The sequence below is a fragment of the Neoarius graeffei genome, chromosome 5 (assembly GCF_027579695.1).
Source record: "Neoarius graeffei isolate fNeoGra1 chromosome 5, fNeoGra1.pri, whole genome shotgun sequence".
In the NCBI taxonomy this organism is placed as follows: Eukaryota; Metazoa; Chordata; class Actinopteri; order Siluriformes; family Ariidae; genus Neoarius; species Neoarius graeffei.
Window position 1 is genome coordinate 3,066,967 of NC_083573.1, and position 20,408 is coordinate 3,087,374.

The 20,408-nt window shown below is 42.5% G+C and overlaps 1 long non-coding RNA gene across 8 annotated transcripts in view; it reads left to right on the forward strand.

The window, feature by feature from the left end:
• Positions 1-20,408, forward strand: part of LOC132886393 (uncharacterized) — a 127,970-nt gene that overhangs the window by 21,854 nt on the left and 85,708 nt on the right. For 6 of the 8 annotated variants that reach the window (XR_009654692.1, XR_009654693.1, XR_009654696.1 and 3 more), the window contains exons 3-4: positions 16,983-17,159; positions 20,108-20,221. This is a non-coding gene — a long non-coding RNA (uncharacterized LOC132886393). Of the gene's footprint in view, positions 1-15,485; positions 17,160-20,107; positions 20,222-20,408 lie in introns of all 8 variants that reach the window. The other 2 variants (XR_009654694.1, XR_009654691.1) reach the window with 2 other exon arrangements.

The following is a 20,408-nucleotide window of genomic DNA, read 5'->3' on the forward strand; positions in this document are numbered from 1 at the left end:
GGCCTGCTACACACACATACAGTACAACACACAAGAAATAAAAACTCAGAAATAAACTAGTTATAATCAGGATTAAATTACAATATCCACAATATGTACATATCCAATCTGTTCAAATTAGTTACAAATACAAAAAGGTACACAAATAAAATAGCGTATGAAATACAAAATATGAACTATAAACATAATCTGTTAAAAACAATACATCCGTGATAATAAAGGGATTTCTTGGCCAGCTCGGTTCTTCCCCTTGGTAAATGTAATATTGCTTTGTCTGGTAATTCTGCTGTGTATAGCGTTATTGAATGTAAAATAATTTTTGAAAAATTGCAGGCAACTCCCATTAATACATTTATTAAAGCTGTACTGCCTTTCAGATTTTTCAAGCGTAGATCATAAAAAGAATTTTTCCAACACCCAATTATTTTTGTTTAGTGACCGAAAGCTACTGAATTCGAATCAGGCTTCCAATTTTATACAGTTTTTTTTTTTTAATAGAACAATTAATGAATTCATCTCCATGTGGCTGTAAATTCTCCGCTATTTTTTCCTGCTTCACCATGACCCAATACAAGATACTACGTCATGCATCCCGTGGTGGTCTTTCCCCGTTCACGCAAGGCATTGTGGGATACAAATTTGAAACGGGAGAGAAAAATGGAGGGTGCGAGTGTGCGAATGAAACGTGAAAGAGCGACTACAGTAACGGAAAGAAAGCGAGAAGAAAAGACGTTATGTTCTATACGAAGGAAAGGAAACGCAGGACCAAACTAATAAATATGGGCGCTCAGCGAGCACCTCGGTGTGATCAGCTGTTCGTTTAGCGACAGAATGATGGAACTGTCAGTGCACGCTCAAAGGGAAACCTGTAGATGGCAGTAATGCAACACTGTGGATGCCAGCTGCCGTAAAACCCAAAAGAAGAAGAAGGTAAACCTGCGCATGCGCACACGGACTTCCTCTGTCTGCTTGACTGCGCCAAGCGAGCGATTTCATGCACATTATTTGCTTTAATCCCCTCAAATTAAATAACTTCCCAGCCACAGAATGGCCTGATATTTTGTGAGATATTACAGAAATAAACAGATATCACAATGACGACGGAACTAAATTTAATTGATTTTACGAAATCAAAAGGCCGTCTAGCTTTAACAAGTTTGATCATCTCGCTGACTTTGTAGCGGAGGCCACTTCACTACATCTAAGGTTCGATCACTCTCGCCTGTTCCAGTAACTATCCTTGCAGCACAACGCTGGAGTGTCTCTAAAGTTTGAGCATTTCCTCTACCACAGCGCCCCAGACAGCATCCCATTATTCAAGAGCAGGATGAATCCATGATGTATAAATAATATTCGCACAAGGCAATGTTAAATTATTCCTAATACGCCTGAGCATACCGAGCCTTTCGCCAGCTCTAGATAGTATGCACTGGATATTGCAATTCCATGAAAGGCGTTCATCAAGAATGATTCCAAGAGATTTAAACTCGGACACGTGCTTAACGGGGCGACTGTTGAATAATGTATTAAAATCAGAAACCTGTGAAAGCTTAGCATGAGTTCCAAATAACATACTCTGTTTCAGTGGCATTTAGGAACAAACTGTTTTCACCAAGCCATGATCCGACAAACTCAAGGTCAACATTCAGCTTTCCTTCAATTACAGACACAGTTAGCATGCTAGTCTTGGTGGTTAGAATAAGCTAACCAGTATGACTAGCAGGTGGCACGGTGGTGTAGTGGTTAGCGCTGTCGCCTCACAGCAAGAAGGTCCGGGTTCGAGCCCCGGGGCCGGCGAAGGCCTTTCTGTGCGGAGTTTGCATGTTCTCCCCGTGTCCGCGTGGGTTTCCTCCGGGTGCTCCGGTTTCCCCCACAGTCCAAAGACATGCAGGTTAGGTTAACTGGTGACTCTAAATTGACCGTAGGTGTGAATGTGAGTGTGAATGGTTGTCTGTGTCTATGTGTCAGCCCTGTGATGACCTGGCGACTTGTCCAGGGTGTACCCCGCCTTTCACCCGTAGTCAGCTGGGATAGGCTCCAGCTCGCCTGCGACCCTGTAGAACAGGATAAAGCGGCTACAGATAATGAGATGAGATGGACTTGGTGTTATATTGTGTGAGTTAAATATTGTGTATCATGTCAAAGAACTACTCGATGCATGTGTGATATTAGAGAGACAGAGATTAAATTTAAAAAAAGAAAAGATGATTTCAGGTCAGACCGGGACACACCCTTCCTGCAGACCCCCCAGAGAGCGAAACCTGCATCCTGTCTGCCTTGTGGCTGAGGTAAGCGCTCGGTTTCAGCCATCTTGGCTCTCTATGGTGTTATTGGCTGCCATTCAAGAGTCTAGACTCGGAGCAAGTCTCGGTATCGTCCAGCCCGAGGCCGTGTTTCAAGGCCGTGTGTGTGTGTGTGGTCAGTAAGGAAAGTAGGGCTTTAGATTACTCATTAGAGCCATGTTGAGTGAGTGGTTCAGATTCCTGGTGGAAACGATGAGGTAATGCATGACTGAGAGAAGGGAGAGATAAAGACTCAGCATGGGTGTAAAAGAGAGAAGAAAACACACACACACACGCAACGTTTGCACAATGAGAGTCTGTTCATTACAAGTTTCCAGTGAGAGTTTAAAAAAAAAAAACCCAAAACATTAAAAAAAAAAAAATTCCCGTGTGTGTGTGTTGATCGTTATCAAGGCGTCATGTCACACTGATGAGAAAACATTGCATCTTAAACCCTCAGAGAACCTTCAAAGAACCTTTATATTCACGTCTTTCTCGAAGCACGAGCTCTCCTTTCGCTACGCCACGTCTCCTCGAAGCATCCGTGATCTCAACACGGTGTGCTGAGTGTGGAGATTTTACTGGCGAGGTGATCGGGGAACACACACAGTGGAGAAATACTTCAGTATAAATTTAAAACTCATTCAAATATTAATAATAAATAATTGAAAAATGTTGATAATTTATCTATGAAATAAGTGTGTGTGTGTGTGTGTGTGTTAAATATAAAATGATGTCTGTAAATATGAAAGTGAATGCAGCACACACTTTTTGATAAGGATTCTGTAGTACGTTTGTCATGAATTATTAATTAATAAAATGATTGTAAATAATACGAATATTTTATCCGCCCACACACACACACTTTTTTTTTTTTTCCCTTCCCTCCCTCGGATGTAGTCGATGAATCAGACACGTTTAACATCTCCTCCTCCTTTAAAAACATGAAACAAATCAACAATACATCCAGTGGGTGTCGGTTCTGCAATGGAAAACGCCTTCTTTACAACTCTGCTCTTCTTTAGAGCTCTTCTGAACAACTCTTTACAGCCACGGTGAGCAGAAAAGCATCTCAGAACACGGAGTTTGACCCAGTTTGAGAACGAGCTTCCTTTCTAACAGCACGCTGTCAAACAACATGGCCGCTGCATGTCAATCAATCCGCATGGGGTGGGGCTTGGGAGACTCGATCAGTTCTGACTCGTGATCAAATCCATGTTTATTTTTTCCCCTGTAACTGTAATTTCACTTCCTGTTCTTGGTTGATGAAGTGTAGGTCTACTTTCTGTTCCAGCTAGCTCGACACTGCCTATCAACGTTAGCGACGACTTTCGGCGTAAAGTTATGTCTGCTAGCTACGTCGGCCTTGTCGAGAAGGGGACCGCAGAGGTGACATCACTTCCTGTGAATAAAAGACCTACATATTAATAACGAGGTTTCTTCGAGACAGTCTTCAATATATTCACAGACTTTTAGGACGAAGCGTAACGCATGCGTTCAGCTTTACAGCTTTATGATGTCAGTGATGCAGGCGACTGCGATTTCTCCTGATTGGTTCGTCCAAAATCTTTGTCATGTATTAAAATTTAAATCAATTGTTTGATAAAATAATCACAATATGTTTATGTTGATGTGAATGTGTCTCAGCTGTGGGTTTTTAAATTTTTTTTTAATAACACTTTTTTTTGGGGGGGGGGTTAATTAGTCACAGCTGAGTATGTATACACACACACACACACACACACACACACACACACACACACACACGCACTTGGATTCAAATTGGGTCTGTAATCCAGTCTTTTGGTCTACCTGGGTGGTCTATTGCATATTCCTCCATTTTTCTTGGTTGCCAGCTTTAAACACACACACACACACACACACACACACACACACACACACACACACCAACTCCTTGTCCCTGTGACTAAAGCGTCCCCCTCAGCAGGTTTTCTTTGTGTGAGTGTTCAGTCAGGGCAGAAGATGGCGGGCGTTTGAGATTTGTTGACGTGTTTGTCGATATGAACGCTGCGTGAATCCGTTTTTTAAAATTATTTTCCTCATTTTACTGCATTCAGTCGATCAACTTTAAGAGAATAGGACAAAAGATCTGCTGGTGATTTACACCTGAATGTTGTACCGTTGCAGTCTTTCCAACTTCTGATTCTGAGAAAGCAAATAAAACTCTGACTCTCGGCGTCAAATCAAAATGGCCGCTTGGGCCTTCGACAGTAAATCCAACATCATGTTATCACTTTAAATGAGTTTATCGCAGATTGTACTTTGGGTAAATCAACACAGACATATTGGTTGGTTAAGTTTGTGCGACTGAGTCACAGACTTGTCAGTAAATACACCATAAACTCATAATGTTAGCTCACGTATTGCTCACAAAATAAACACGCACGGTCATGGAGGTGTCCATGTTTTTTTTTTTTCGCTCTCCCCTCTGATTTGTTGCTCGAACATATCAAGATCAACTCACAAATTCAGAATTTCCACTTGAGTTTGTTTGGATGCAGTATAGCTTGTCTTCACCATTAATTGTGACTATAAATGGATAAAAAAAATGCCATGATGTTCTTGAATAAATAATTTTAATGTTGCATGATGTTATGGGAAAATCAGCAACTTTATCAGCTCCATGGGAAGCAGTGGGTCTGTTATTGGTTAACTGGGTCGAAAGAGTGTGTGTGTGTGGGGGCTGAGTCAAAGGCCTCCACTAATGTGTGTACTGAACCAGAGCCAACTACTTCTAATCTGCTCACCACCATGTCCTTCAGTATGAGTGTGTGAGAGAATGTGTGTGGGTGGTATGGGACTGGGTGTGTGTGTGTGGGGGGGGCTCTTGATGAATCTTGAATCAGTCGCAGGTCATTGTTCATGTCTCCTAATCATTTTATTGAACCAACTTTTCCATCTCATCAGTAATGCATACGGTGATGTGGTTGTTGCTATGGTAACATCTTGAAGGAAGTTCTCTCACTTTGTTCCTTTAGCTTTGAATTAAAACATTTCTGGACGTCCTTCTCGATACATCACATCTTGTAAAATAAATCAATAAGTAAAAATTCGTTCGTTGTTCTGATGCACTCTGAGCTGGAGAGATGAAGTACTTAAAACGGCAAATAAACGAAAAATCTTAAGAACCTTGTAATAAGCCCCGCCTACTTCGATTTGAAGCTAACTTGCAGAGTCTGTGAAATTTTGCGAAATAGTTCCAAGTCACAAAATCAGGGTCAGAATTTTTATCCTGAATAATTATTGAAAATGTTGATCTTTGTAAACAATATGGCCACCACTCAATATGCCAATCAAGCTTCATGGGGCGGAGCTTGTTTTTATTCAAACAGCTCGAACTCGTGATTGGTTGTGTGGATTCACATAAAACTGAAAAAAAAAAAAAAAGGCATGTTCAGGAGGATGATGATGTGAGGACGTCCAGAATCCTTAGGGCCCTCAAATCTGTTTTGCTCAGAGAGTAAAATGGAAATGAAACGCACAACCCTCGGAGTAAACGGTGCTGTGTGGCTCGTCACATAAACGCCTGGGTTTGTTTGTTTAATGGTGGAACTGCCAATCAGGTTGATTACTCATGAACTAATGCTGATGTTGCTGATTATTAGGAGCAACATTCCTCCCTCATCTCATCCGTTTCTTTCCCAGTGGTTTGTGTGTGTGTTTAGTCTTCTGTAAGCATGGCTGGGATTATTCCCATTCTTTCAGACACAGGGATTTCCTCTGCAGGTAGCTTTGAAACCAAAGTAAATAATTTGAGAGCAGATTCAGACTTTGGTGGAGATCTCGAGACTTAGGAGACGTCTTTTTGCCTTTCGGACATTTACAGAGTTCCCCCCCCCCCCCCCCCCTTCAAAAACCATGCCAGCAGGAGTTTGTCTTGGTGGAACATTTTATCCCCGACCTCCAATCAGCATCCCAATGCTGCTGAACCACATGCTGTTTCTGTCTGTTAGTGTATTCATGTCATTTCAACCCCCAAAATAGATCCTTCCTGTTTTTACTGGCCTCGTCGACCTCCTCTTCATGACTTGCAAGTGTGTACCGAGTGCACTCGTGTTGATAACGAGAGAGTGAGTTGACGTTCATGACATGGCCAAGCGTGAGGGTGCCAATACTTTACTGCACTTTGGCTTAATGTGTTAAGTCCAGCACATTGATACTGGACCCTATGTAGGGTGCAAACAAAGTGAACAGGAAGCCATTTTGGGATTTGACCCCAAGATGGTGGATTTTCTCTGATCACCATGTTGGACGAAGATCCTTTAGAGAAGCTGCGTGAGCAAGAGATCTTCATCATGATGCATCCGTCACATTGGGTTTGACCAATCGGTCATCCTTGCTCCGCCCACTTATCCCAGGACGCTGAGAAAAAGTGGCGAATTTACTGAGAACCACTGTCCTGTCGGAAATGTCGATTTTCTTTCACTTGACGCTGCATCGTTTCCTCTTCGACGGGATCACCAGCGCCATCTTCGGGGACGTTTCATTACTGCACGAGATAAAGTGAAGCATGTGATGACCCTGCGTGAACTGGATCTACATCAAAAACGTGTAAAATTTTGACTTTGTTCTTCTCATCTCATCATCTGTAGCCGCTTTATCCTGTTCTACAGGGTCGCAGGCAAGCTGGATCCTATCCCAGCTGACTACGGGCGAAAGGCGGGGTTCACCCTGGACAAGTCGCCAGGTCATCACAGGGCTGACACATAGACACAGACAACCATTCACACTCACATTCACACCTACGCTCAATTTAGAGTCACCAGTTAACCTAACCTGCATGTCTTTGGACTGTGGGGGAAACCGGAGCACCCGGAGGAAACCCACGCGGACACGGGGAGAACATGCAAACTCCACACAGAAAGGCCCTCGCCGGCCACGGGGCTCGAACCCGGACCTTCTTGCTGTGAGGCGACAGTGCTAACCACTACACCACCGTGCCGCCCACTTTGTTCTTTAATAAATAAAAACAATTGTAATTATTAGCGTTGTTAAAAATAACTCTGTGACATGCGTTGTTCTTTTCCAATCATGACACGAGGTTTCTTTCTTAGTTATTTTTGAGAAATGATAATTATGTAACAGGAAAAAAAAGAGCATATCAATTCTGGACAAAAATTAAAGGTTGAATCAGAACTTTTCCAATCAGGGTTTGATTTAAATATACGAGGATTTCAGGACGTTGGATCAAAACCCGAGGACACTGTTTACTCTGATCTGATGTGAAAATCTCTCCTTTAAAAAAAAAAAAAAAAAAAAAGAGAGATTTCCAAGCTCTATTGCTTCTTGAGAAAGGTCCACTGTGGTGTTCTGCTGTTCCAGGTGGTGTGTTTGGATGATGATGATGAGGCTGTGTTATTTTTTGGACTCTCCTCCAAGCTGTGGATTTTGACTAAATGTTGTTGGGGAAACCCCTGAATCAAAAAGGAACTACTCTCCCCGGCCACTTTAATAGGAACTTGTTGTTGATTCTAAGGTTCCTGTTCTTCACAGGCACCCACGTGCAATGAACCGGTGCTACAGGTGCTCTCGCCCCTGCCCCTTTTCTGTTTGCTGTCCAAAGTGCCCTTTTCATAGGGACTGTTTTGTTGTTTTTTTTTTTTTTTTTAATATTTGTAAAAGATAAGTTAGCTCCAACATCAATATTCTCTACAATTTGACAATAATGTATGAAATTATAGATTTATAAAATAACGTTTTTCTGTGTAAATGCGGGCATCAATCCGTGACGTCATGCATTCAGTGAACCTCCGTGCAGAAAGCGCATGCAGGCGGTTGACAGTGGGAGACGGTGCGAGGAACGGCATGGTGAGGTCACACTGAAAGTCTCCTTTCATTTCTTATCTGAACATGCAATATTGTGCAGCTTAGAACACAACAGTAAATGCGTAGGGTGGTTTATCATTTAATGAAGCCGCCGAGGCTATATTTAAACCGTTTGCTCCATCCATTTCATTAACGTGGCAGATTCGGAAACTTTAGTTTGAACGACGGCGTTAATAACATATTCTAGCAGCTTCGAAAACTTAAGGCTGAATGACGACGTCCACAACATATTCTATCAAGACGCACAATGTTCAGTTGCAGTTGAAATTTAGTTTTGAATAAAGTTAACTTGTGTGAAAAATTTGTTCCAAGTGCCCTTTTTTGAATGTTGAGCCCCTGCCCCTCCAAAGGTCTTTGCACGGCCCTGTTCACAGGAGTGGAACCCAGTGTGGTGTTCTGTTCTGCTGTTGCATGCTGAGATGCTTTTCAGCTCACCACGGTTGTAAAGAGTGATTATGAGAGTTACTCTATCCTTCCTGGCAAAAAAAAGCTCGAACCACCTCAAATCTGTCCATTTTCTGATCTCTGCCCCTCTCTTATCAACAAGGCGTTAGTTTCCACCCACAGAACTGTCGCTCATTCACTGTTTTTTGTTTTTCACACCATCCTGTGTAACTCTAGAGACTGTTTATTGTGTGTGAAAACCCCAGGAGGAGATCAGCAGTTTCTGAAATACTCAAACCAAAAATACTCGTCTGGCTCAAACCAACACCCAGACCACAGTGGCAGAAAGAAAGAAAGTCACACTTCACTGTGAGATCACCATTTTTCCCGTTCTGATGTTTGAACATTGTGAACATTAACCGAAGCTCTTGATTTGTATCTGCGTGATTTGATGCATCAAGCGATCGGCTGATTAGAGAACTGCATCAAATAAAACAGCAGGTGGATGTAGGGGTGTTCCTAATAAAGTGGCCAGCGTGTGTATCAATATCAGCCGGTTTAACAAGTCGGAGAGGTTCCAGATCTGAAGTGCAGGATTTCAATCTTGCACGTTGGAAACGTTTTTTGTAAAACCAGTTTTGATTTTCTGATAAACTTGAAGAGAGAAACCTGAGACACGGGCGATGGACCGACTCGCTGAGTGGCGTTATACCGTGTGTAGCTGTAAACGGGTAAAAAGTATTTTCTTCATGAATGGAAATTGTAATGTGGTGTGAGAGCAGGAAAACACTCGGGGATGTACCTGTGGCGACAGTGACTTTTTTTAAATTAATTAATTAATTAATTAATTAAATTTATTTAATCTTGTGCACGGCGGTCTTGTGACATCATAAAGAGCAATCTGATTTTATTATTATTATTATTGTTTTTTAAAGAACACCATGTTTAAGTCGAATGATTCAAAAATGACTGAATGGTCCTACAATAAATAAATAATTACCATGAGGTGTTCTGATACCGATGATCACGATACTCATGATAATTTTTCACAGTATCAGTATTATCGTCATCTCTCTGTTGCTGGTTTGACATCAGGAGACGTTCCTGTGTTCCGTTTTCTCCTCTTTTTAGATATTTCCACATGGTGACTCTCTCCCAGTGTCTGAAATTGCTCACTCGTTCACTCCTCCCTACTCCCTATCTAGGGAATTACAATATAGAGGACTATACAGTGAGCTCACTGGTAAAATGTAAAAACTCTTTCGGACACTAGTCCGTCGCGCTGGTATTTACGTCATGACTGTCGCATGATTAAAACGTGCCGGATCAGTCAGCTGGTGGGTTTCAAAATAATAAATGCATGCGTGTGTTTTTGTGATAAATTCATATTATACTGAGCGCATTTCCCACATTAATCAATACACAGTACCTGCAGCTTTCAGTTCTTTTAAATCAAGGCTGAATCCTTTCTTCTTCGTTGCTGCCTTTTATTCAATCACATTTGAGACTTTTTATTTGATTTCAGTGCAACCGCAGTGCATGATGGGATATATTGCTTTGGTTAGTGACCATCGCTGTACACTACTTTTCGTGATGGATTGTGGGATACTTTGAGTGCACTATATAGGGTGGAAATAATCCTCACTAAGGTTTCGGACAGCACTACAAAATGGCGTCCTCACTATATAGTGAGGAGGGAGCGTTTTCAGACACAGGGTCTGTATTTAGTTGTCTATCGTACGTGTGATGTGGAATATTCTCCATCTGTCTGAGACAGGAAATACAGGATGGAAATGGTTCTCTCGGGAAATTTCATTGTATTTCCTGCTGAGATCAGAACAGTGTATAGGGTTCGAGCTGCGATCTGCGATCTGGAAATGTCACATGGAGGTGAACTTCATCATCATGAGCACTGAAGCCCCAGAGCTGGACACACAGTGAGACTGTGGGGGAACTTCAGGAGCGAGTTTCACAACCAAAATCCTGAAGCGTTTTCCACCGTGATTCCCTTCGACCAAAGAAATGAATCCTTTTTGATCACTACGTTTAATTACAATGGAAATAATATCACTCTTAAAGTATCTTTGTGGGATTTAAAGATGTTGTTGTTTTTTTTTAAATAAAATGTAAAAAAAAAATTTCCGGGGCCTTGAAATAAACTATTTTATATTGGGTAGAATGATAAAGTATTGAATACTGACAAAAAGGGGAAAAAAATCTCATCTCATTATCTGTAGCCGCTTTATCCTGTTCTACAGGGTCGCAGGCGAGCTGGATCCTATCCCAGCTGACTACGGGCGAAAGGCGGGGTTCACCCTGGACAAGTCGCCAGGTCATCACAGGGCTGACACATAGACACAGACAACCATTCACATTCACACCTACGCTCAATTTAGAGTCACCAGTTAACCTAACCTGCATGTCTTTGGACTGTGGGGGAAACCGGAGCACCCGGAGGAAACCCACGCGGACACGGGGAGAACATGCAAACTCCACACAGAAAGGCCCTCGCCGGCCACGGGGCTCGAACCCGGACCTTCTTGCTGTGAGGCGACAGCGTTAACCACTACACCACCGTGCCGCCCCTCTATTGTTATTGTGTGGAACAAGTTTGCTCCTGTTATCACATACAGCAAAAAAAAAAAAGGCAAAACGTAATCCTAGAATGCACAACTAGTGACCGAGAAACTGCAAAAAAAAATCTTCTCTGACACTGGAGACTCCTTCCATAAATACTAAACAATCAGGTTTACACAAACCAGTCAAGACCTTCTGACCAACCCAGAATTGAAAATCGTTAACTCTGTTATATCTGTATCTAAGGAAATGCACACATTAATTAATCAATCATCACATGAATTAATTCAGTCACAAACGATTATTATTATAATTTTCATTCCTGCCTGATGTAATGAGAGAATGGAGACGTCGTGATGACTTCCTCAGGACAGAGTTAATCCTCCATCCTCGATCCTAAAATCTGAAGTCTGAAATCAGATGAAATGATGGACAGAGCGGCGGGAAGAAGCACGAACTCGTTTGACTTTTTCAGTGACGAATCGCTGAATAAATCATCTTCATATCGTCATCATTCCACACCACGATTTATTTACACTAAAGTATTGTCATTAATCTATTCGAACGAGAAACTAGCTCAAAGTTTTGTTTTTTTTCTCGTCATAAAGACGTTTCAGTAGAAAATGGAACGTAAAAAACTTGATGTTGTTGTGCATTCGCTAATACTCTCAAAGCTAAAATGCTAATGAGTGTTAGCATCCCAAAAACCTGACTGAGAAAACGGGGACAGCTCCATGCTATTGGTCTGTACAGTCGCGAGCTCATACCCTGCTGGGTAATTCACTGATCAGTCGGCATATCGGGTGAAAAATACAAATTCAGTCCAAATTGCTTGAAACTGCTCTCCGTGAATTCAGAATTGACTGCAGAACAACAGACTGCTTACAGAATTAAAATTCTTGAGATATTACAAATCAAAGATTGAAGGAAAAAACAGCTTAATTTTTAGAAAACGGCCGTAATATTCTGTATGAGGGTCACATGGTCCAAAATGGGCCTCATTAACCAATGAGATCAAGTGATTTTTCTTAACTTTTATTTTTCAAGATATTTACATGGAAATTGGCAGGAACATGGATGGTTGTATACTAGAATGCAAATTAGTTTTTAATTAGTATTAATTATGCTAATTAGGTTTAAAAAAGGTTAAATTGGTACACTCAATAAAAAAAGTAATAAAAGATGATTTCTAATCCCCTCTTTGTGCTCTGTAGGCCTTTGTATTTCTCAGTAGATCCTTCTCATGTTTATATGAAAGAATATAAATGATTATTTCGATTAATATTTACAGCTTTCAAGGCGAACCTCGGAAAAACTGTCTGATCCACATCCAATCAACAATTCACATGAACTCGACTGAAATCGACACTCGCGTTTCTGACTTCCATTTTTTAAAAATCTCATTCTGGCCACTAAGATCTCAATATTTTTCATCAAAACGACTCCAGTTATATTAGAAAATACTTATTTATTTCCAGGAATCAGTTTGATTTGAAAAAAATAAGTAGGTAAAGCTATGAAAACTCACTTTAAAGTCTTTTGTGAATCAGAACATCAAAACCAGCAGACGGAAAATTTTGCTGAATCCTTCATCAGAAACAGTGAGAGTGAGAGAACATCCCTATAAACGTGATCTGATTGATATTGACGAGTAATCCAGTGGGAAACCGATCGAGAGAGAGAGAGAGAGAGAGCCTGAGCGCTTTCCCGTGACTCAAAAAGAAAAGCAGCGGCAGTTTCCTGATGTCCCGCGAGCAGAGTTTTTACTCTGTTGTAGCGACTTCAACCTGCCGTTACTCCCAAAGCACTGAACAGAGCTTAACCAGATCCATTTCTCTGGAAAGCAGAAATAAGCTTTTTAACGATAGAAAATATTCAAGAGTTAATCAGTGACAGGTTTGGAAACTTGGATGAGCGTCTGCATGGACAATTTTCACACCGTGACCAGCGAGCGTCTGATACGCCTATAATTAGCGTTCGCGTCTCCGAACACAGGAATGCTAAACACAATACTGCTAGCTTTATGCTGTTAGCGTATGACCCTCTCGCGAATTTGTTCAGAAGGACGCTGTTTAGTTCTCGCTGTCTTTCAGCTAATGTACAGTTTATCTCCTTACTTTTTGGTTTTGTTTATTAGATGCTACGAAGTTGCTTACAGGGCATTCTGGGTAATCTGCATCGATTAGAAGGAAGAAGTCGAGATAAGATCAGGTGGTGAAGGAAATGCGATTGGTGTGTGATCTAGTCATGTTCGCGAGCCGCGTTTGTTTGCAACAAGCCAACTGTTGTGGGGTTTTTATTTTTTATTTTTTTGTGTAGACAATAGCTCCGCCCTCTTGTCTCGTGCCATCTTGCATTTCCAAGGTTTTCTGAGGTAAAAGTCAATGCTACGTGATGTTAACTTTTTAAAAAAAAATCACAAACAATTTAATCATTCAGAACTGATGGCTGTATTTATGAACGGTGTTCAGTTGCAGAGTTTCTACGTAAATTGTGGAACGTTTGGCAGATAAAATAATAAATGAATATAATTGCTTGATATTGTCGCAGTGTAATATCGTGTCAGGATGATAAAATCACTATATCGCACAAATCGAAATGTTATGCTCATGTTTTTCCGGAAAGGGCCAAATTTTGCCCGATGCTTGCGGACACGAACCAGCCGTGAACTTCAGTTTTCCAAATATACCGAGATATTCCTTCTCTGAAAGCCGCACATCACCTCACTCCAACGAACGAAACATTTCTTCACTCGCCCCTTTGTGTCAAGTCGACAAATACTCAGGATTAGCGCTAATTAAGCCCTCGAATTCCTCCGTGCCTCGTTTGGCAGATCATTAAGTCACTTTCAGTGAGAAAGTGAGACAGAGAGAGGGATCTCGTCACCTCCTGGTCTTCAGAGGTGACCTTAATTCTCTCCGAGTGCTTAATTAAAGCGAGCAGCCATGTGAATCCGGCTTCGCTCGGCCCTCTGCGTTTCACTCGTCCGAGTCTCGTGCTTCAGAGATGAAGTTTTACCCGAATCTTCTCAGACACACGTTCAGGTTTGACGTGTTATTTTCGCTCCGGGTCTTAATTAGCTCGAACCGTCGACACATTCATCTTAATCCGAGTCAAACGCATCACCTGCCAGGACGGAACGGTTCATTGGGAAGTGCTAATCTCATTGGTATGAGCTTCCAGCGGTGTTCGCGTGGAGTTTGGAGATGGAACGTGTGAATGCAAGTGGATCTGACGAGAACAGCGCCGGAATCACACCGCAAAAGAAACTGTCGAGTTTGTGGAGTCCGTCAGCGAACACATCGGTTACATCATTACGTCCAGAATAAACAAACCAAACAAATTCATCTCGTAGTACAAGTGAGTCCGCGAGCTCATGAAATCTCACCGCCATTTCAACGATGCCTGGTTATTTTCGCCGACCGTCTTGTTTTCATCTCGGCAGCTAGCGACAGGAATTTTGCGAAAGGAATTCGCAAGAAACTGATCAGTTTTGTGGTTGCCACAGTAACAGGTGTAAAAGAATGTTTGTTTCTTTTTGTTTTTTCATCGTAAGCCGCGCACCAGAAGCCGAACGCTCTGGGATTAGAGATGTGAGGAAAGTTTAACGGAATCGAAAATACGAATGAAATTGCTGAATTGTTCCAGGAGCAGGACTGAGAAAATCTCCTCCTTCATGTTCAGAACGAACCAAAATGAAAAATAAGTCAAGTTCGTAGCCCCTGTGTACGATACGCACACATCAGTGAGTGACCCGGCGGCATCGTTTAAACAGGAAAAATCCACGGTTTGGAGAATGAAGTCGGAATATTTTAAAAAGAAAAGTTGTCGTGTCTGACCTTATGGAGAAAAACGTCACAATATTTTTTTGCGAAAGGTGCAGCAGAAGATTGTGATGGGGCGAATTTTTATTTATTTTTTTATTTGTAAAGTATTTCCTTTTTCTCATTACTCTGATTGGCAACATTGTCATTCAAACTTTATTAAAAATCTAGTTGCACTTTAATCAGACAAGTTCATGAACGTTTTGACTTTATTTGTAAAAATATTGAGAATTTTTTCTTCTTGTTTGTATATATTGTGATTTTTTTTTTCAAAAAAAGTTGCAACTTTTTATCACAATGTGACACATTTTTACTCTCGAAGTATTGCGGTGCTTCGAAAGAAAAATTAAAATTTGTTCTGGAAATATTGTCAAGTCTTTTTCATCCCCCCCCCCCCCCCCCCCCCCCCCAAAAAAAAAAAATCAGAATTTCAGTTTTGGCTTTTTTTTTTTTTTTAACATTCTTGAAATATTCCAACATGATCCTCAAAATCTGAATTGTCTGTTGTCAGGTTGCTGAAGGAAAAAAATCCAAGCAGAAATGTCGGTTCTGATGTTCGGTTGTCTTTCAGGTCTTTCAGGAGTTCGTGTTCATGCTTGTCGTGTTGTTCCTCTGGAGGAGTTCTCACGAGCGAGAGGAATTTTCTCGATGCGAATCGATCTGTCCGTATCGGCTGAAATCTGAGCTGAGGAGGCGGAGAGGCGAGGGGCGGAGAAGCTCCATGGTCCGGCTGCAGTAACCAGAGGAGAAGAGATTTGGATCTGGTTGCGTGACAGATGTCGAGCAGAGCCCGAGTCCCGTTTAATGGATTAGAACACAGCCGACCGGCGTAATTCATCCGAACGGGTCGACCCCAGTTTCAACCTTCTGTGAGGCGCGAGTCATTAAGTGATTGAGTTTCCTGAATGTTCAGCAGATGTAGTGCCTCCAGGCAACACACACACACACACACACACACACACACACACAAGCCTTTTCAGCTCGTTCCGGACCGGCAGGATGGAGCTCCAGGTGGAACGCGTGTATTGTGTCTCTGTGCACTTTGACTTGGTGCTTTTCCCCTCAGAGATCCCGTTTCACGAGCAGCTGTTCCACACTTTCAGCTTCAACGCCAACAAAAAAAGATCTTTATCGTCTGTGTAACTGCAAAAAATGAAATTAACTTTTTTAAATAAATGATGAAAATTGCCGAAAAACATCCCGATACATTTATCATTAAATATACATGATTATGCAAATTTGTGCACGCCCACATGTGCTTTTTTAAATTTTTTTTTTATCTTAGCTAACTCTAGCTAGGGCGGCACGGTGGTGTAGTGGTTAGCGCTGTCGCCTCACAGCAAGAAGGTCCGGGTTCGAGCCCCGTGGCCGGCGAGGGCCTCTCTGTGCGGAGTTTGCATGTTCTCCCCGTGTCCGCGTGGGTTTCCTCCGGGTGCTCCGGTTTCCCCCACAGTCCAAAGACATGCAGGTTAGGTTAACTGGTGACTCTAAATTGAGCCTAGGTGTGAATGTGAGTGTGAATGGTTGTCTGTGTCTATGTGTCAGCCCTGTGATGACCTGGCGACTTGTCCAGGGTGTACCCCGCCTTTCACCCGTAGTCAGCTGGGATAGGCTCCAGCTCGCCTGCGACCCTGTAGAACAGGATAAAGCGGCTACAGATAATGAGATGAGATGAGCTAACTCTAGCTAGTTAGCTAAATGCTAATAACTAGCTCACAGGAGTCATAAATGAAATTTCAGTCTCCGTTTTATTTTTTCTTTTCCCCCCATTCTTTTTTCCAATTATTTTCAATTAAAACATTTTTTCTCTTTTTTCTTTTACACTTTTTTCATTCACTCCTTTTGTTTTTGCATCTTTCTTTCTTCTCAATATTTTACTTTCTATTTTTTCATTTCTTCTTTCGTAACGGTTCACTGACTCAAACCCTGAACGCGACGGGACCCGATCTCCATCACAGACGACTCGGGGCGTGGTCATGAAGGATCCTGATCCATTCACCTGAGTGACGAGCAACTCGCATCTCGTTTCTAATCCCGTGGCATTGAACCTTCTCGTTCTGTGTTACAGAATCCCGAGGAATCGGAGGGTTTTGTAAGCGGAGAACCCAACAGGAACCCAGCGGATCCCTCAGGGGCACGGGAGGAGCGTGTGAAATTCCACACAGGCCAGAACCAGAGTTTCGGATCGAACCCTGAACACTTCAGACATAACCGAAAAACAGCGGAGTTTAGGAGAAGGTTCTGGGTAGGTACGCCGCGGTTCACTCGACACTAACTCACCATTACAGATACACTGGGGAGGAGGGTTACCATAGCAACAGCAATGAAAACAATAATAAAAATGTGACTTATAATTAAATTGATTTTCACACTCCAGAGAGTCTGTCTGTGTCTCTGTGTGTCTTTCTCTCTCTCTCTGTGTGTCTCTCTGACTCTGTCTGTCTCTCTCTCTGTTTCTCTTGCTTTCCTGTGTGTCTCTGACTGTCTGTCTCTCTCTTTTCTGTGTCTTTCTCTGTGTCTGTCTGTCTGCATCTCTCTCTCTTTTCTGTGTGTCTTTCTCTGTCTGTCTGTCTGCATCTCTCTCTCTTTTCTGTCTGTCTGTGTCTGTGTGTCTCTGTCTCTCTCTGTGTCTGTCTCTCTCTGTCTGTCTGTTTTTCTCGTGTGTGCGTCTCTCTCTCTGTCTCTCTCTGTCTCTCTCTTTATCTGATTCTCCTGTCTCTATCTCATTCTGTTTCTTTTCTGATGTTCTGTCTCTCCTTCTGTCTGTCTGTCTGCCTTGCTAACACATCTAGTTTTCTCTCTTTCTGTTGGCCTCTCCGTCTCTCTCCTCCAGTGTTGTCTTTCTCTCTGTCTGTCTCTCTCCTCCAGTATTCTGTATGTCTTTCGATCTTTCTCCTTCTGTCTGTCTCTTCTGCTGTCAGTTTGTCTGTGTGTCTCCTCTTGTCTGTCTCTTTCATTGTTCAGTCTCCTTACCTGTCTGTCTGTCTCTTCAGCTGTTGGTCTCTCCTCCTGTCTATCTCTGCTTCTGTCTATCTGTCTCTCCTACTGTGTCTATCCTCCTGGCTGTCTCTCCTTCAATTTTCTGTCTCTTTCCTACTGGGTCTAATTGGTCTGTCCATCTGTCTGTCTCTTCTTCTGTCTGTCTTTCTCTTTCCTACTTGTCTCATTTGTGTCTTTTTCTGTCTGATGGTCTCTCTCTCTCTCTCTCTCTCTCTCTCTCTCTCTCTCTCTCTCTCTCTCTCTCTCTCTCAAAAAGAAAGAAAGAAAATCCTCCATAAACAGTGCAGACTCTTTTTCGACTCTCAGCTGGAGATCCAGCAGCGTTCTTGCAACTGTTCTGCTTTAAATGCCTATAAAATCGCAGAACGCAGTTCAAGTCGAGGTCGTTTTAGGTGCTGTGTGTGTGTGTGTGTGTGTGTGTGTGTGTGAGAGGGAGATTCCTGTGGGAGATTGTTACTGGACTCTAATGAACTCCATTCTTGGTGCAGGAGAGTCGGTTTTCCAGCGGCGGGGTTTCTGGCGAGTTCTCTCCTCCGAGTGCCAAACTTCTCCAAACACACGGCTTGTAAAAGCAATCAAACTTGCAGGCGTTCTCCAGCTTTCAGTTTTTGTTTTTTTTTTTTTTTTCCTGGAGCCAAAACGGAAATGGATCTGCGGTCCACCTGGAGACGGAGGCGTGAACGTGGGTGTGTTTTAAAAAGCGACTTCCTCCTGGTTCTGCTGCGAAGGCTGTGGTGGTCCTGTCTCATGTCACACCCGCTGCGTTTTGTCTGAACTCGGACACCTCCAGACCTCACACACGTGCCAGAGTCAAACCAGTGACGTTTTAGAATTAGTTTTAAAAACGACTTGTCACCCATCAGTGATCCCTTCACGAGCTGGTTCCTCAGTAAGTCAGGTTTCGTTGCAGAGCGTTTTGGAGGCAGCTCGTCTTTCTGGTCTCGTTTGAGGAAATCTCATCCACTCTTCACTGCAGAATATTCCGACATGTTCTCAGGCACAATTAAGACCAACACACAGGTTTTCAATGATGGCCCTCAGAGTCCCCTCGGGGCTCGGATGTTCTTACAGCTTCATCCTGTATTTCTGTGAGGCGGATTTTGAGGAATCTTCTGGATCGTTGCCCTTTTGTCTCTTTTCAGCTTGAGTTTCTTGACTGACTACATCACAGGAACCAGAACTCCTCCATCCATTTCCTCTGGTGGTGTTTCCCGAGCCACTGGCTGCCGCACCACCCTGAAACATCCCTCATGCTGAAAACCGCTCAAGGTGGTTTGACAAGTTTTCCGTGTTTTTCTCCAAACATGTTCCTTTTTCTCCAAATGCCTCTGGCTTGTCTGTCGGACTGGAGGAGCTTCGCTGTTCTTAGAACCATTGGAGGAAGTTCCCAGTTTTTTGTGCATCAGCACTACTGAAACTGGGATGGATCGTAGTTCTTGGAACACCATTTTGAGGAACTTTTGTAGCTCCTACTTCAGGGTAGGCTCTCTCCCAGCACAAGGGGAACCATGAGTGATGTCAGCGTAGTGATTGGTTGGACATGACCCAGTGCAGCACCAACAACCACCATTTTTACAAATCCATGTCAGACGTTCTCTGTGTAAACAACAGCTCTTAACGTTAACGTAAAAAAATGAAAGAAAAAAAACCCTGGACAAATGGACTGATGGTGAAGTCCAGGCTTTATCAAGTGAAAATATGAACATGAATTGCTTATTGAGTGAAAATATGACTCGGTTTTGACTCATCTCAGTGAAATATAAAGCATTTCCTGCTAACATCACGCTAGCAAGCTGGATTGTGTCACTACTTCAGCGTTTCTACTGGTGGTCAGAAAAAAAACGTCCTCGAAGGTGTGTTTTTCTCAGGGAAATCCCGAAGGCTGGTTCTGTTCATGTTGTTTTGTGAGGAGTTTGCAGGTCAGGTTTGCGTCTGATGACTCTTCCATGCAGATCAGATTCCATGTTTATTCAGCAATGCCTCAGAACTCCTCTCTTCTCTCAACCTTCCTTCAGGTTCTTGCGATCATTCCTGGGTTCTGCTTCAGCATCCAGAAAGTTCTCTCTGAGAGTTTTCGTGGTCTTCCAGATTTGACCGGATCTGCCATTTCTTTGTGACGTTTCACACGATGAAAATTGTGAGCTGTTCTTGAGCGGTTTCTTTTTATTGCCTTCTCCTGCTTTTCATTTTCAGATCCTCAGCCAGGTGTTTTGAGGAGCTCATGGCTCAGGAGTGTGAGCAGAAAATTCCCGACGGTCTGGAACAGTTGTTCCTCATGATGGCTCTTGACCTGCTTGATGAGTCCGTGTGAGTCAGTTAAGGCCCGACTTTTGAAATGCCACAATTACTGATTTGTATCTTCGTCTGTTTTCGAGTTCATCAAATATAAACTGTGTGTTTTTAACATTTGCAGATTTATTTATTTAAAAAATAAGGTTTACTACTTGTGCCAAAATGTTCATACAATACTTTTGAATTATCAAACAAAAACGAT